We start from the raw sequence: 16,923 nt of genomic DNA, 5'->3' as shown, positions 1-16,923 counted from the left end.
AATTCTGCTTCCAAGAAGCTGTGCTTGATTCTGTTATTTTGTGTATTTGGAATATTTTTTGCAAAGCTTTCTCAGGTTTTATGTGAAAATTCTTGCTCCACATTGGGAGAGAACTCTGTGATCAAGTCAGATTTATTAACAGGTGATAATCAATAAGTACACTCACAATACAGAATGAAGCTGCTACCACTAAATGGGCATGGTAGAGTGGTGGCAGAAATGTGAAGGTATATCGATTGGATCTTCATTCTGTAGTATAATGGAGGATTCCAAAGGGGTCACATTACAATTTATTAAAAGGTAAATCAATGTATATATTCCCAAGTCAGAACAAAGTTGCTACATTGCTATGGGTCCAGCTGCTGCACCATCTCCATTCACATTGCTGCTGCCTACTCATTCCCGGGGGACAGGAGACTCCAATCAAACTATGAATGGCTCACTGTCAGTTTGTCCAACTTCCAAAACAGTGTGAAACCCCTGGCCTTCACCATTTATTCAGGTCAATCAATGACTAATTCCCTTAGTCCAAACTTCCATTCACAATTTGCCAGTGGTGCAGTGATAGAATCCCTGAAATGTTTCTCTCTTTTTATCTAATTAAGAAGGTTCTAATCCTAACATAAGAAAAACTATATACAACAAGAACAATTATCAAGTATTGCCCAGAAGAAAGAAAATGTAATAACACAAAAAATGAAACTACAGACAACATGAACAATATCACGTAAGGAACACATGTTAGATGTTCAGACCACAGATAATTGGCAAATTATAGAGATTATTCCAATAGTTGTTCTTTCCCGAAGAATCTAAAGTTTTGTACCTAATATGTCCTTAGTGGAGATTCAGGATTGTTAACTTTGGCTATCTATTTTTAAACCCTGTAAAAGACCTGAGAAGGAAATTAATATTACCTGAGTAAGCAGAAAGTGCAAGCTAGTGACTTCCAAAAATGCAAGAAATGACAAAAACATCTGGCTGCCTGTACAATCACCCAAGGTTTCTCTGCAATTTTGGGTCATCCAACTTTGCCTATAGGCCTAGAATACTTGAAAGACCATTTTCAGTAGTAGGAAAATATAAAGGACTAATCTACCCTTTCTTGGCAAATTTCAGCATTCAGTTTTTGTGTCCTGTTGGCCAGATTGGACAGTATATTTAATGTCAGCAGTCAAGGCAAGGGCAATTTCTTGTCCAATAGGCCAGCTTTGTCAAGAAGAAAACAAATTCCATATGGAGTGAGTTCAATGCCCATCATCCTCTCTGGAGTAGATTGGTGCTGCCTAGAGCAGATGTGTCTCACATCAAAAGAATTCTAAGTCATCAAAAATGCCACATTCGTAGGTCTTATTAATTTTGATGGTATTAATAGCTTTCCTTCTCCTGTGGAAACAAAAGTGAAAACCCTTCCCCAATGTAACATGTATCTTGATTTATATTCTGAGGCCAACACATCTTTAGTGTACACAGGCTGATATAGTTCAGGAAATTTTTCTATTGTCTCTCCACAGCTGTTGTTCCTTTCTCATTAGTATTTAGAAAATATAATCTATTTCTTAGGAGTCTTTATTACCACTTTCTGTTTATTGAGCATTTTCTTTTAAAGTGTGATTAGATCTTTCTACAACCACTTGTCCTGTTGATTATGTTGTGTACCTGTAATATGTTTTATATTATAGTATGCAAAATTGTTTCAAGTTACTAGAGACATATGCTGGACAATGTAAGACTTAAGTTGTACAGGCACTCCCATGATGGCCATGACTTCTAATAGGTGTGTAATGCAAAATCAGCTTTTTCAGAACTCAAAGCAGTTGTCTATTGAAATCTTCAATATGTATCTGTGGTATTGTATACATATTTTAATTTTCTAAATTCTGCAAAATGAAACACCTCCATTTGCCAAATTTCACTTTTTACATACATTTAGGTTACTTTCTGCAGGTAATGGAGTTTGGTTATACAAGGAACAAGTAGAACTTTGTTTTTTACAATTTGCTTGGTATGATGTCAAGTGATGGGAAAACACGTTTTCAAACCTTTGTTATTGGTACAGTAATTTTTATGGAGTTCTGAGGCCTCCAAAATTTCCTACTTATAAATGATCAATTTCATCATTACCTTGTGGTAAAGGGCCTGGCAGTCTTGTATGGAATATGTTGTGATATATATATATATATATATATATATATATATATATTCCTGAATTTCCAATAATTATATAAATAATGAATTTAAGTCTGATTCACCAGGAATAACTTCAGCAGTTATATAAAGTAACCATTTCTGCATATTAACAGTCATTAACTATATTGACTGGTTCTGTAAAATCCATTAATACCATGAGAATGAGATGTAATTCTGACTTTTTTACTGAATCATATGGCTTTGAGCAACTTTACTTAAATATAATGATTTATGACTACCTTTACTTATTTGTATAAGTATAGAATGCAGGGACTCCAGATATTGGTGTTTCCCATACAACGTGAGGAAGGACCCAATTTGTTCTCTTTAAAGTCTCTTGTTTTGTGGATATCTGTTGTAAGTCTCTCCCAAAAATTACTGCATGCTCTTTGCTTCTTCAAACATTTCTTTCTGAAGTATCTACATTTAAATCACCTAATAAGATATTGTTCATATAATGGTAAATTATAGATTGAGGAATCTATACATGAATTATTTATAATGGCTGTTGCACAAAATATTGGAACAGTGTGGGTTATTTAACATTCTCCGTGGGAGAACCTTCCATTGACACTGCTAAACAGGCTGGGAATTATTATAAGTAAGCACCATGAAGGCAAAATTTTCTTTAGCATTGTCTTGTAGAGGTATAGTGAAGGAATAATCTTTTAAATCAATAACTATAGTAGACTATCCCCTAGGTAAAAGAGAAGGCAGAGGGATTCCAAGCTGTAGAGAATTCATAAGTTGAATTACTTTATTTATGGCTCCCAAATCTGTCAGCATTCTCCACATTTTTTCCTTTTTTAAATTTAAAATACTAAGAAGATTGTTTTACATATCAATCCCAGTTCCCTCTTTCTCCCCTCCTCCCCTGCTTCCCACCAACCCCATCTCCTAACCCCTTTCTGCTCCCCAGGGTGGGTAAGACCTTCCTTGGGGGATCTTCAAAGTCTGCCATATCATCCCAGACTGATAGCTGAGAAACCAGCATAGGACAGACCCAGACCCCCTGTACATGGGTGTCAGTTAGGAGACCTGGGAAAGCTCCACATTTTTCAGATTTCTTTTTAATAACAAATACAAGAGAATCCCAAAGGCTTGTTGATTCTTCAACACGAATTTAGCTGCTCCTATACCAGTTGTTCTAAGGCCTGTAGTTTCTATGATGTTAAAGGCCATTACTCAACCCATACTGGTTTGTCTGTCAACCATTTTAAAAGTAGGGCTGTTGGTGCCTCCAAAATATCAATAACTGTTGTGCCCTTTTTGGTACAGCCTTAATGTTCAGTGACTGGTTTTATAGTACCTTTTAATATTTTCACCAGAGACATGAGTTGGTTTATGTCCTATTTCTGAGATTGGAGGAATATTAAACTGGGTATATCCCATTGCTGTAACAAATCACAACCCCATACAGTCACTGTTATATTAGCCTCTCTGTCCTTTGGCCTGCATGTTAAACCTGTCTTGTGCTTTGTTTTACTAGAGATAAGGTTCCAATCCTTAAAAACTGAATTCTTTACTTCCTGAAGAGGCCAATTTGGATGCCCTGGTTGTTGTGTAATTATAATCAACTTTACCCCTGTGTGCAAAAGAGGTTCAAGTATAGAAGTCTGACAAAATATTTCATTTTTATGGTTTCTACTGGAATTTTATTTTATCTTTTAAGGCTGTTCTATCCTCCAGAGAAATATCTTTAAACAATAGGCACTAGATCCTTTAATTGCTCTGGGGAGTTTTATGTGAGGAGCCGCCCTCGCTATTGCCATCGCCATTACAAGATGGCGCTGACATCCGTTGTCAGTTGGAGTCCACCGTTTAAGCTCTGCCTCTCCCGTGGCATCATCTGGGGTGATGAGCAAACCACCAATCTCGGCTCTACACGTCTCACTCGGAGCTCCTATGCTTATATAAGGGGCTGTGTTTCTTAGCTTGGGGTCTCCCTCTCAGAAGCTGATCATCTGTCTCTCAAGATGCATTAAAGCTTTACTGCAGAAGGATCCGAGTGTCCTGTGTAGTTCTTGCTGGCGAGACTGTGGCGCGGGACATCTGGTGCCGAAACCCGGGAACTCTTCAACATCGCCGGCGCCACGGGAGACCCCTCGGAAGATGGGGTGGATTCAGAACTACAAGGAGGTAAGTTCGGAGAGGTATGCTTGATCTTGAACCCCCCCTTTTTCGACTTTGGCCTTAATTTGTCACCACCGTGGGACGGGTCAGTGGAGGCTTTGGTGCTAGTCCTGTTTGTCCTTCTTCTTCATCATGGCTGGTGCTAACCGAACGGTGCGGTCAGTCTGATAAAGGAGTTGAGCGCCATTTTTTACTTTTGTTTTGCCTCCAGCCGCACCATTAGACGGATAAGCCGCCAGCGCGATGGGGTCGTCACAGTCAGTGGTTACTGCCCTACAGACTGTGCTAAAACAAAGAGATCTTAAAATTGCACCACGAACATTTCAAAATTTTGTGAAGGAGGTAGATAGAGTGGCACCATGGTATGCTTGCTCCGGGTCCCTCACTGTGGCCTCATGGAACAAGCTAGGTAAAGGCCTAGACAGGAAGCATGCAGAAAGAGATCTCCACTTAGGTACCAAAGCCATTTGGAAGTTAGTTAAAAACTGCTTGGAGGATGAGGCCTGTCACCCTGCTATAGTAGAAAGTCAGGGAACCTTAGAGGAAGTTCAGGATAGCATGTCAGAAACTGAACAGAGTGAGAGAATGGGAGCTCGCAAAAGGAAAGACATGTCTAAGAAAAAAGGCCCTCCCCAAGAAATTAAGAAAGGGGGAGAGAAAGAAGGGAGTGATCATTCACCCCCTAACAAATCTAAGAAAAAGAAAAAGCCAGAATCTAGCCTATACCCTATGGTAGAGCTAGAAGCCTTGGAGCTAGATAACTCCGATTCTGACACTCTGGATTCTAGCGAAGAAGCTGATCTAGAGGAGGAGGCGGCATGGTATGAGGAAGAAAGATATCACCCTGATAGACACCGGCCGCTGAAAACAAAAATGAATGTGAGGCCACCGCCTATAAATCCGGCGGGCTCACACCCCTCGGCGCCTCCGCTGTATGAGCTTCGGCTGAATACTGGTACTGACTCCTTTTTACCTTTAGAGGAATGGAGAAAAATACAAGTGGCTTTTCCAGTATTCGAGAATGCGGAAGGCGGAAGAGTACATACCCCCGTAGATTACAATCAAATCAAAGAATTGGCTGAATCTGTTCGTAATTATGGGGTCAATGCTAACTTTACCACAATACAGGTGGAAAGGCTTGCTAATTTTGCCATGACTCCCACTGACTGGCAGACCAACATGGGACAATACATGGAATGGAAGGCTCTCTGGTATGATGCAGCCCAGGCACAAGCTAGAGTTAATGCCACAGCTGGAGATGAGATTCAGAGGCAGTGGACATTTGAAATGCTGACAGGTCATGGTCAACATGCCCTTAATCAAACCAACTACATCTGGGGCGTCTATGCTCAGGTGTCGGCCACCGCTATTAAAGCATGGAAGGCCCTCACAAAAAGGGGAGAATCCGGCGGACACCTTACAAAGATTGTCCAAGGACCCCAAGAGCCATTTTCAGACTTTGTGGCCAGAATGACTGAGGCCGCCGGTCGCATCTTTGGTGATTCAGAACAAGCTATGCCCCTGATTGAGCAACTTGTCTATGAACAAGCAACCCAGGAATGTCGAGCGGCTATCGCCCCTCGCAAAAGCAAAGGTTTACAAGATTGGCTCAGAGTATGCAGGGAGCTGGGGGGACCCCTAACCAATGAAGGACTAGCTGCTGCCATTTTACAAACGCACAGGCGTAGAGATTTATCAAATCGAAAAGCTTGTTTTAATTGTGGGAAAATGGGGCACCTTAAGAAAGATTGTCAAGCCCCTAAAAGAACAAGAGAAATGGAGCTTTGCCGTCATTGTGGTAAAGGTTATCATAAGGCTAGCGAATGCAGGTCAGTCCGGGATATAAAAGGGAGGCTTCTGCCCCCTATTGAAGAACACAAGGTACCCCAATCAAAAAAACAGGTCACGGGGCCCATGGTCCCAAGGCCCTCAGAAATATGGGAACTGATTTCAGAAAAGCAATCAAGAGAAGGTAGAGGCTTCCGAGGAACCCTCGGAATGGACTTGCGTGCTGCCTCCGACTTCTTACTCATGCCCCAAATGAATGTTCAACCGGTCCCAGTCCATTCCCCTGGACCTTTGCCCCCTGCCACCATTGGGCTTATTCTGGGCCGTGGCTCCTTAACTTTACAGGGACTCATTATATATCCTGGGATTGTTGACCCGTATCATAAAGAGGAGATTCAAGTTCTCTGTTCTAGCCCTCGGGGCATATTTTCTATAAAGCAGGGAGATAGAATTGCACAACTGGTGTTGCTGCCCTCCTTCGGGGATGGAGAAACCTACACTTTACAAAAAAGGGCTATGGGATCTTCTGGAAGTAATTCAGCCTATCTGGCTATACCCCTAAATGAGAGACCTACAATAAAATTGTTAATTAATGGAAAAGAATTTGAAGGGATAATGGAAATGGGAGCAGACAAAAGCATTATTTCACTCCATTGGTGGCCGAAGTCTTGGCCCACTGTTGTCTCATTCTCTACAAGGTCTTGGATACCAGTCCTTTCCTGCCATCAGTGCCTCAGCATTAACCTGGCAGAATGCTAAGGGCAAACAGGACTGTTTTACCCCCTATGTGTTGCCACTCCCTGTAAATTTATGGGGACAGGATGTGTTACAAGCCATGGGCATGACCCTAACTAATGAATACTCCCCCCCAGGCATCAGCCATTATGTCAAAGATGGGGTATACAAAGGGTAGAGGCTTGGGTAGGCAAGAACTAGGAAGAATAGAACCCATTATGCAACACAGAAATCGGGATAGAAAAGGACTGGGTTTTATTTAGGGGCCGTTGAGGCTTTACGACCCATACCATGGAAAACAGAGGAGCCGGTGTGGGTCTCTCAATGGCCTCTATCCTCTGAAAAATTGGAGGCTGTCACAAGATTAGTGCAAGAACAGGAACGGCTGGGGCATCTAGAGCCTTCTACCTCCCCATGGAATACACCAATTTTTGTTATTAAGAAGAAATCTGGGAAGTGGACTTTACTCCATGAACTGCGGGCCATTAACAATCAGATGCATCTTTTTGGCCCTGTTCAAAGAGGCCTTCCTTTGCTTTCTGCGCTTCCTCAAGATTGGAAGCTTATTATTATAGATATTAAGGATTGTTTCTTCTTTATTCCACTTTACCCACGGGATAGACCAAGGTTTGCCTTCACTATCCCTTCTCTTAATCATAGGGAACCAGACAAGAGATTTCAGTGGAAGGTACTGCCGCAAGGCATGGCCAATAGCCCAACGATATGTCAGCTGTATGTGCAAGAGGCTTTGGAGCCAATTAGGAAGCAATTTACATCTTTAATCATGATCCATTATATGGACGATATTCTTATTTGTCACAAAGAGTTAGATGTTTTACAAAAGGCTTTTCCCATGCTGGTGGCTGAATTAAAACAGTGGGGATTAGAGATTGCCTCAGAAATGGTTCAAATTGCAGATACAGGCCTCTTTTTGGGCTCAGTGATTACTCCCAAAAATATAGTTCCTCAGAAAATAGAAATTAGCAAAAACCACTTACAAACATTAAATGATTTTCAGAAACTTCTGGGAGATATAAATTGGTTGAGGCCTTTTTTAAAAATTCCATCTGCTGATCTAAAACCCCTCTTCGATCTCCTGGAGGGTGAGCCTCATATCTCCTCACCCAGAAAATTTATCCCTGCCGCCCACCAAGTCTTACAGATGGTGGAAGAGGCCTTACAGGAAGCACAATTACAACGTATTGAGGAGTCACTACCTTTTAGTCTGTGTGTTTTTAAGACAGCTCAATTGCCAACTGCAGTCCTGTGGCAACATTGACCATTACTTTGGATTCATCCAAATGCTTCCCCTGCTAAGATTATTGACTGGTACCCTGATGCTGTTGCATAGCTCGTGCTTCGCAGAATAAAAGCAGCTGTTACACATTTTGGTAGGGATCCTGATTCCTTGATTGTGCCTTATACTGCTGCACAAGTTCAGACCTTGGCAGCCACATCTAGTGATTGGGCAGTTTTAGTTACTTCCTGTTAAGAGAAGCTTTTTCTTTGCTAACTGCTTTGGTTTATCCCCCGCCAGTCGCCTGGGCTCTGCTGCATTGTAGTCCCCAAATAACACACAGGAGGCTATATTAATTATGAAGCTGTTGGCCTTGTTTGTCTCTTACTGGCTAGCTCTGCCTTAAGTAATTACCCCATAATTGTTAATCTAAGTATGTCTCTTTACGGAGAATAGTTCCTGGCTTCCTACCCCATGGCGTCACATGTCGACTCTCTTGTGTTTCTCCTACCCAGAGTCCTCCTGGACTCCTAGTCCCTCCTATCTAGATTCCCTATTGGCCAGACAGTACTTTATTGACAAATGCACAGGCAAATAATAGGACTTCCCCAACAACTTCCTTTTCAGGACAAATTGATAATCATTTTCCAAAGCATCCAATTTTACAGTTTGCCCTAAACCAGGCTATAGTGTTTCCACAAGTGACAGCTAAAGACCCACTCCCAGATGGGACTGTGGTGTACACTGATGGATCAAAAACTGGTATGGGAGCTTATGTGGTCAAGGATAGGGTTATATCTAAACAATATAATGAAACTTCACCTCAAGTTGTAGAATGTCTGATAGTGCTGGAGGTTCTTGAGGCCTTTCCAGGACCCCTCAATATTGTATCAGATTCCTCTTATGTGGTTAATGCAGTTAATCTCCTTGAGATAGCTGGAATAATAAGATCCTCCAGCAGAGTTGCTAACATCTTTCAGAAGATACAAGCTGCCTTGTTAAATAGGAGATTTCCTGTTTTCATTACCCATGTCCGAGCACATTCTGGATTCCCAGGTCCCATGTCCTCAGGGAATGACTTAGCGGACAAGGCTACAAAGCTGGTGGCCGCTGCCTTGTCTACCCACGCACAAGCAGCAAAAGAATTCCATCAGCGCTTTCATGTGACGGCTGAGACCTTGCGCCATCGTTTTGCTCTATCCAGGAAAGAGGCTAGGGAAATTGTTACTCAATGCCAGAATTGCTGCGAATTCTTACCTGCTCCCCATGTGGGAATAAACCCACATGGCATTAGACCACTGCAGATGTGGCAGATGGATGTTACTCATATTCCCTCTTTTGGAAGGCTTCAATATGTTCATGTTTCTGTTGACACCTGTTCTGGCATAATGTTCGCCACGCCCCTAACAGGGGAAAAGGCCTCATATGTGATTCAACATTGCCTTGAGGCCTGGAGTGCTTGGGGAAAACCCAGAATTTTAAAAACAGACAATGGACCAGCATATACCTCTCAAAAATTCTGACAGTTTTGTCGGCAAATGGATGTTACCCATCTAACTGGCCTACCTTATAACCCTCAAGGACAGGGCATTGTGGAACGTGCCCATCGTACACTCAAATCATATCTGATTAAACAAAAGGGGAGTATTGAGGATGTTCTACCCTCAGTACCAAGAGTTGCTGTGTCCATGGCACTTTTTACCCTTAATTTCTTGAACTCTGATGCCCAAGGCCACACTGCGGCCGATCGCCACAGTTTAGGGCCTGCTAGGCCAAAAGAAATGGTAAAATGGAAAGATGTCTTGACTGATCTCTGGAAAGGCCCAGATCCTATTCTTATAAGATCCAGGGGAGCTGTGTGTGTTTTTCCACAGGAGGAAGAAAACCCCCTGTGGATCCCTGAAAGACTCACTCGAAGAGCTCCTTCACAACTCCAGAATAAGAAGGATGGAGGCCAAGTGGGTGATGAAGACTCTCATACTCGGGATGATGGTTCCTAGTATGATGGGAGAGTTACGGTGGGCCATCATGTCTACCTTCCCCCTACCGATGCCAGTGATGCATAATGCCCAGGTGTTCCCTAGATTTTTCACAACTGATAGAGTTGGGGCTTGCCTTTTTGCATTTGGATCCTCAGATACAGAGTTTTCAGGATGAGAAAACCTTGTCATTGGTAGGAAGCTTGTGCTTTACCGTGATTTCTTCATTAAAGGATAATTTTACTCATATGGATCCAGAAAGATCTAATGCTAATCCTTTTGATCAATGGTTGCTTTGCGGAATTAGTGGAAGCTGTACTGATCTTTCTCCTATGTCAATGATTGCTGGAGGATATAGTGAGAAGGGACAGATTACTTTTCATTGGAAAGGGGCATTAGGCAACAGTCTGAGTGAGGGACAGAGCTCTGGGTCATCTGATTGGTCCTCCTCCAATGTTAAGTATACCCCTTTTAAGAGAACTAATTATTCAGCTGCTCCGATTTGTGTTTGGCCGCCCTTTATTTGGGTTGTGAGTAATGATACCTTAGATAAGAATCAGAAAGAAATAAATTGCTCTGCTTAGAATTGTTTTTATGCATTATGCTGGGATGCTATTAAGCACCCTTTTGCTTTGGTAATGCGCATGCCTCGATTTGTTCCAGTTCCTGTTGAGGTGCCAAGTAGTTTGAGTTTGTTTAGGGAAAAGCGAGATTTTTGGGATCTCTGCTATTATTGTGGGCCTGATAGCTGCCGCCGCGGTTACTGCTTCGGTTACTGCCTCGGCCCTTGCACTTTCCGCCACTGTGCAGACAACTCAAACCATTAATGAACTATCGGCCACTGTGACCATGGCCCTAGATAAAGAGGCCACTGCCAATTCTCAGATACAAGGAGGCCTGATGTTGGTAAACCAACGGATTAATTTGGTTCAGGAACAATTGGATATATTGTGGCAGATGGCCCAATTGGAATGTGAACAAAAGTTGCCTGGCCTTTGTGTCACTTCAGTACAATATGAGAATTTTACAAGAGCAGCTAACCTGTCAAAAGCTCTGTCTCAACATTTATTACAGAATTGGACTTTTGAGTTTGAGCAGACACTCCGTGAATTGAGAGTGGCGATCCTGCAAGTGAATTCGATGCGTCTGGATCTTTCTCTGATGGAAGGCCTCTCCTCCTGGATTTCATCTACATTTTCTTATTTTAAGGAATGGGTGGGGGTGGGATCATTTAGCCTAGTTCTCTGCTGTGGAATAGTGTTGATGCTTTGGATGGTGTGTAAGCTCAGAGCCCAAACAAAAAGAGACAATGTGGTGGTGGCACAAGCACTTGCTGCCTTAGAACACGGAGCCTCCCCTGACATTTGGTTAACCATGTTAAAGCAATAGGTCGCTGGCCTCCCGGCTCTTGCACCCCACGAGTCTAGTCTCATTGCACAGGATAGAGTGGGTAGGCTTCAGCAGCCCAAGGAGTTGCAAGGCTAAGCACTGCACAGGAGAGGTCTGCGGTATAACGACTTTCTCCTGGGAGATAAGTCATCTTGCATGAAGGTTCTATGTCATGATCTCCTTCCCCCAGAAAAATGACATCGGGACTGGTCAGGGCTCCCTCTGGGGATAAGACCCTGGAGAGGAGCTTTGTACATGTTCCAAATTTGCACATGGGGATTTGACCTCTATCTCCACTCCAAAGTTGTGGGTGTCCTATGGCTTCAAAAATAAATGAATAGGGGGAGATGTGAGGAGCTGCCCTCGCTATCGCCATCGCCATTACAAGATGGCGCCGACATCTGTTGTCAATTGGAGTCCACTGTTTAAGCTCTTTCTCTCCCATGGCATCACCTGGGGTGATGAGCAAACCACCAATCCCAGCTCTACACGTCTCACTCGGAGCTCCTAGGCTTATATAAGGGGCTGGGTTTCTTAGCTTGGGGTCTCCCTCTCAGAAGCTGATCATCTGTCTCTCAAGATGCATTAAAGCTTTACTGCAGAAGGATCCAAGTGTCCTGTGTCATTCTTGCTGGCGAGACTGTGGCGCGGGACAATTTACCCCACAATGATTGGGTATGGTCATTGGATTCTCCAGATCAGGGATGTTAAAAGCCAGAGTGTGGGCATCATCAGGCTGCATGGGCTCAGGAAGTTATGGCTTGTGGGTGAGGGAGAGGGCTAGGGGAGTGATATGGGCTCTGCCAGTAGACAAGTAACTGGGCCATTTGGACTCAGGTCATGTAACTGCCAGGTAATGGAGGATGCCAATGTGGTCATGTTACAATCTATTAAAAGGCAAATCAGTGCACTACAATCACAAGACAGAATGAAGGTGTTCTGTCTGCTACAGGTCCAGCTACTACATGGCTTCCACTTCTATCACAGCTGCCTCCTCATTCCCAAGGTAAGTGGGGAACCACAAATAAGCTGTAAGTGGCTCACTGCCAGTTCTTCCACCTTCCAAGAGAGCATGTAGTCCCTGGCCTACACACTCTATTTGGGTCATGTAATGCTTGACCTCCCACAACTGGCCAGTGGAGCAGTTACAGAATACTGTACATGTACTTTATTGATTGACATGTGTTAACAAACCTGACTTGATCACAGAGTTCCCTCCCTCCTCAGATATTCTGGATTTTTTTCCACATGAAGTTGAGTATTGCTCTTTCAGGTCTTTAAATAATTGTTTTGGAAATTTTATGGGGATTAAGCAAGATGTTCATATATTATGTAAATACTACTAATGAATGAGCATGGGATATCTTTCTATCCTCTGATATATTCTTCAATTTCTTTCTTCAAGTACTTGAAGCTCTTGTCATACAGGTATTTCACTTGCTTACTTAAAGTTATGCCAAAATATTTTATATTATTTGTGGCTATTGTGAAGAGTGTTGTTTCCCAAATTTCTTCCCCAGCCCATTTGTCATATGGATATAGGAGGGGTGCTGATTTTTTTGTTAATTTTATAGTGAGACACTTTGCTGAATATGTTTAACAGCAATTGGAAGTTCCCTGATAGAATCTTTGGTCACTTAAATATACAGTCATATCCACTGTGAATAGTGATACTTCGAAATTTCTGTTCTAAATTGTATCCCCTTGATCAACTTTATTGTTTATTTTTATTCTTTTTAAATTCTTTTTGGAAATTTAAATTAGAAACAAGGTTGCTCCACATGTCAATCCCAGGTCTCTCTCCCTTTCCCAACCCTCCTCCCATGCCTTCCCATCAACCCCCCCAATACTCCCTCCTTTCCCTAGGGAGGGTGAGGCCCTCCATGGGGGATATCCAGAGTCTGTCATTTCATGCACTGTAGGGACTAGGCCCTCCCCTAAGAGTCCAGGATAAGAGAGAGCATCCCTCATTGTGGGATGGGCACCCAAAGTCCATTTGTATGCCAGGGATAAACACTGATCTACTACACAAGACCCCATAGATTGCCTATCCTTCCTCAGTGACACCCACAATCAGGGGATCTGGATCAGTCCCATGGTGGTCTCCCATTCATCAGTCTGGGGTCCAAGAACTCCCCCTTGTTCAGGTCACCTATTTCTGTAAGCTTCACAGCCCAGTCTTGAACCCTTTGCTCATCAGTCCTCCCTCGCTGTCTCTGTTTTTTTTTTAGTTCAGTTCAGTGTTTAGTTGTGGGTGTCTGCCTCTGCTCCCATCATCTAATGGATGAAGGTTCTGTTTCCCAGACTCTCTGGCAGTGGGATTGTGTGCTGGAACTCCCCTGATCCATGTCTAAACTCCATATATGAGTGAGTACATACCATGTCTGTCTTTTGGTGACTAGGTTACCTCACTCAGGATGGCTTCTTCTAGTGCTATCCATTTGCCTGCAGATTTCAAGATTCCGTTGTTTTTTTCTGCTGAATGGTACTCCATTGTGCAAATGCATCACATTTTCTCTATCCACTCTTCAGTTGAGGGGCATCTAAGTTGCTTCGAGGTTCTGTCTATTACAAATAATGCTGCTATGAATATAGTGGAACAGACATCCATGTTGTATGAATATGTATCTTTTGGGTATATGCCTAAGAGTGAAATTAGTGGGACCTGTGGTAGACTGATTTCCATTTTCCTGAGGAATCTCCATACTGATTTCCAAAGTGGCTGTACAAGTTGGCACTCCCAACAGTAGTGGAGAAGTGTTCCCCTTTCTCCATATCCTCTCCAGCATAAACTGTCATTGGTGTTTTTGATTTTAGATATTCTGACTGGAGTAAGATGGAATCTCACAGTTGTTTTGATTTGCATTTCCCTGATGGCTAGGGATATTGAGCACTTTCTTAAGTGTCTCTCAGGCACTTTAGACTCCTCTATTGAGAATTTTCTACTTAGTTCTGTACCCTACTTTTTAATTGGATTCTTTGATGTTTTGGAGACTTGCTTCTTGAGTTCTTTGTAAATTTTGGAGATCAGCCCTCTGTTAGATGTGGGGTTAGTGAATATCTTTTCCCAATCTATGGGTTTCCTTTTTGTCTTGCTGATTATGTCCTTTGCCTTACAGAAGCTTCCCAGTTTCACAAGTTCCTATTTATTAATTTTCAATCTCACTGTCTGTGCCACTGGAGTTATGTTCAGGAAGCCATCTCCTGTACCCATTTGTACCCAAGGGTACCTCCTAATTCCTCGTCTAACAGGTTCAATGTAGCTGGATTTATGTTGATGTCTTTGATCCATTTAGACTTAAGTTTTGTGCATGGTGATAGACATGGATCTATCTGCAGTCTTCTACATGTCAGCATCCAGTTATGCAAGCACCATTTGTTGAAGATGTTTTCTTTTTTCCACTGTATATTTTTAGCTTCTTTGTCAAAGATCAGGTATTCAGACGTGTATGGCTTAATGTCAGGTTGTTGGATTCGATTCCATTGGTCTATCTGTTTTTGTGCTAATACCAAGCTGTTTCCAGGACTATAGCTCTGTAATAGAGCTTCAAGTCAGGGATGGTGATGATTGCAGTTTTGCTTTGTTCAATAGCATTGTTTTGGCTATCCTGGGTCTTTTTTTCCACATAAAGTTGAGAATTGTTCTTTTAAGGTCTGTGAAGAATTGTGATGGTATTTTAATGGGGATTGCATTGAATCTGTAGATTGCTTCTGGCAAGATTGCAATTTTTACTATGTTGATACTACCTATTCAAGAGCATGGGAGACCTTTCCATTTTCTGGTGTCTTCTTTAATTTCTTTCTTTAAAGACTCAAAGTTCTTGTTATACATGTCTTTCACTCATTTGGTGAGCATTAACCCAAGGTATTTTATGTTGTTTTGTCATCTGTATGTAGTAGGGCTACTAATTTTCTTGTATCCTGCCACTTTGCTGAAGGTACTTATCAGCTGTAGGAGTTCCCTGATAGAAATTTTTGGATCACTTCTGTAAGCAATTATATCATCAGCAAATAATGAAAGTTTGACCTCTTCCTTCCCAGTTTGTATCCCCTTGATCTCCTTTTGTTGTCTTCTTGCTCTGGCTAGAAATTCAAGTGCAATATTGAAGAGGTATGGAGAGAGTAGGCAGCCTTGTCTTGTTCCTGATTTTAGTGGAATTTTGTTGAGTTTCTGTCCATTTAGTTTGATATTGGCTGACATTTTGCCATATATAGCTTTTATTATGCTTAGGTATGTTCCTGTTATTCCTGATTTCTCCAACACATTTATCATGAAGTATTGAATTTTGTCAAAGGCATTTTCCGCATCTAGTGAGATGATTATGTGATTTTTGTTTCTCAGCTTGTTTATATGGTGGATTACATTGATGGATTTTCTTTTTTTATTTATTATTATTATTTTTTTTATTTTCCATTTTAAATTTAGATAAGAAACAAGGTTGCTTCACAAGTCAGTTCGAGGTCCTTCTCCCTTTCCCTCCCCTCCTACCGTGCCCTCCCCCCACCCCCCACCCCGTTATCCCCTCATTCCCCCAGTGAGGGTGAGGCCCTCCATGGGGGTGTCCATAGTCTGTCATTTCATATAGGGCAGGGCCTAGATCCTTCCCCAAGAGTTCAGGGTGAGAGTGCACCTCACATTGTTCTATGGGAGTCCAGAGTCCGTGTGTATACTTGGGATGGGTACTGATCTGCTGTCCAAGGCTCAATAGATTACCTAGGCCTCCTCACTGACACCCAGATTCAGGGGGTCTTGATCAGTCCCATGCTGGATTCCCAGGCTGATGCCTGGGATTCAAGAGTTAACCTTTGTCTGGTCAGCTGTTTCTGGGGGTTAAACCAGCCCAGTCTTAATCCCTTTAATCATCACTCCTCCCTCTCTGATACTGGCTTTCTTGAGTTCAGCTCAGTACTTAACCAGCCACTAAATGAAGTTTCTGTTTCCCAGACTCTCTGGCCATAGGATTGTAGGCTGGCACTCCCCAGATCTATGTCTAAAATCCATATATGAGAGAGTACATGCCATGTTTCTCTTTTTGTGACTGGGTTACCTCACTCAGGATGGTTTCTTCTAGTGTCATCCATTTGCCTGCGAATCTCATGATTCCATTATTTTTTCCTGCTGAATAGTACTCCATTGTGTAGATGTACCACATTTTCTCTATCCACTCTTCGGGTGAGGGACATCTAGGTTGCTTCCAAGTTCTGGCTATTACAAATAAAGCTGCTATGAACATAGTGGAACAGACATCTTTGTTATATGAATGGGCATCTTTTGGATATATGCCTAAGAGTGGAGTTGCTGGGTCTTGTGGTAGGTTTATTCCCGTTTTTCTGAGGAATCTCCATACTGCTTTCCATAGTGGCTGAACCAGTTGGCACTCCCACCAGCAATGGAGGAGTGTCCCCCTTTCACCACATCCTCTCCAGCATAAATTGTCATTGGTGTTTTTGATTTTAGCCATTCTGACAGGA

The sequence above is a fragment of the Mesocricetus auratus genome, unplaced genomic scaffold (assembly GCF_017639785.1).
Source record: "Mesocricetus auratus isolate SY011 unplaced genomic scaffold, BCM_Maur_2.0 Super-Scaffold_100676, whole genome shotgun sequence".
NCBI lineage: Eukaryota > Metazoa > Chordata > Mammalia > Rodentia > Cricetidae > Mesocricetus > Mesocricetus auratus.
The sequence above is the reverse complement of the archived record's forward strand: the minus strand, read 5'-3'. Positions refer to the sequence as shown.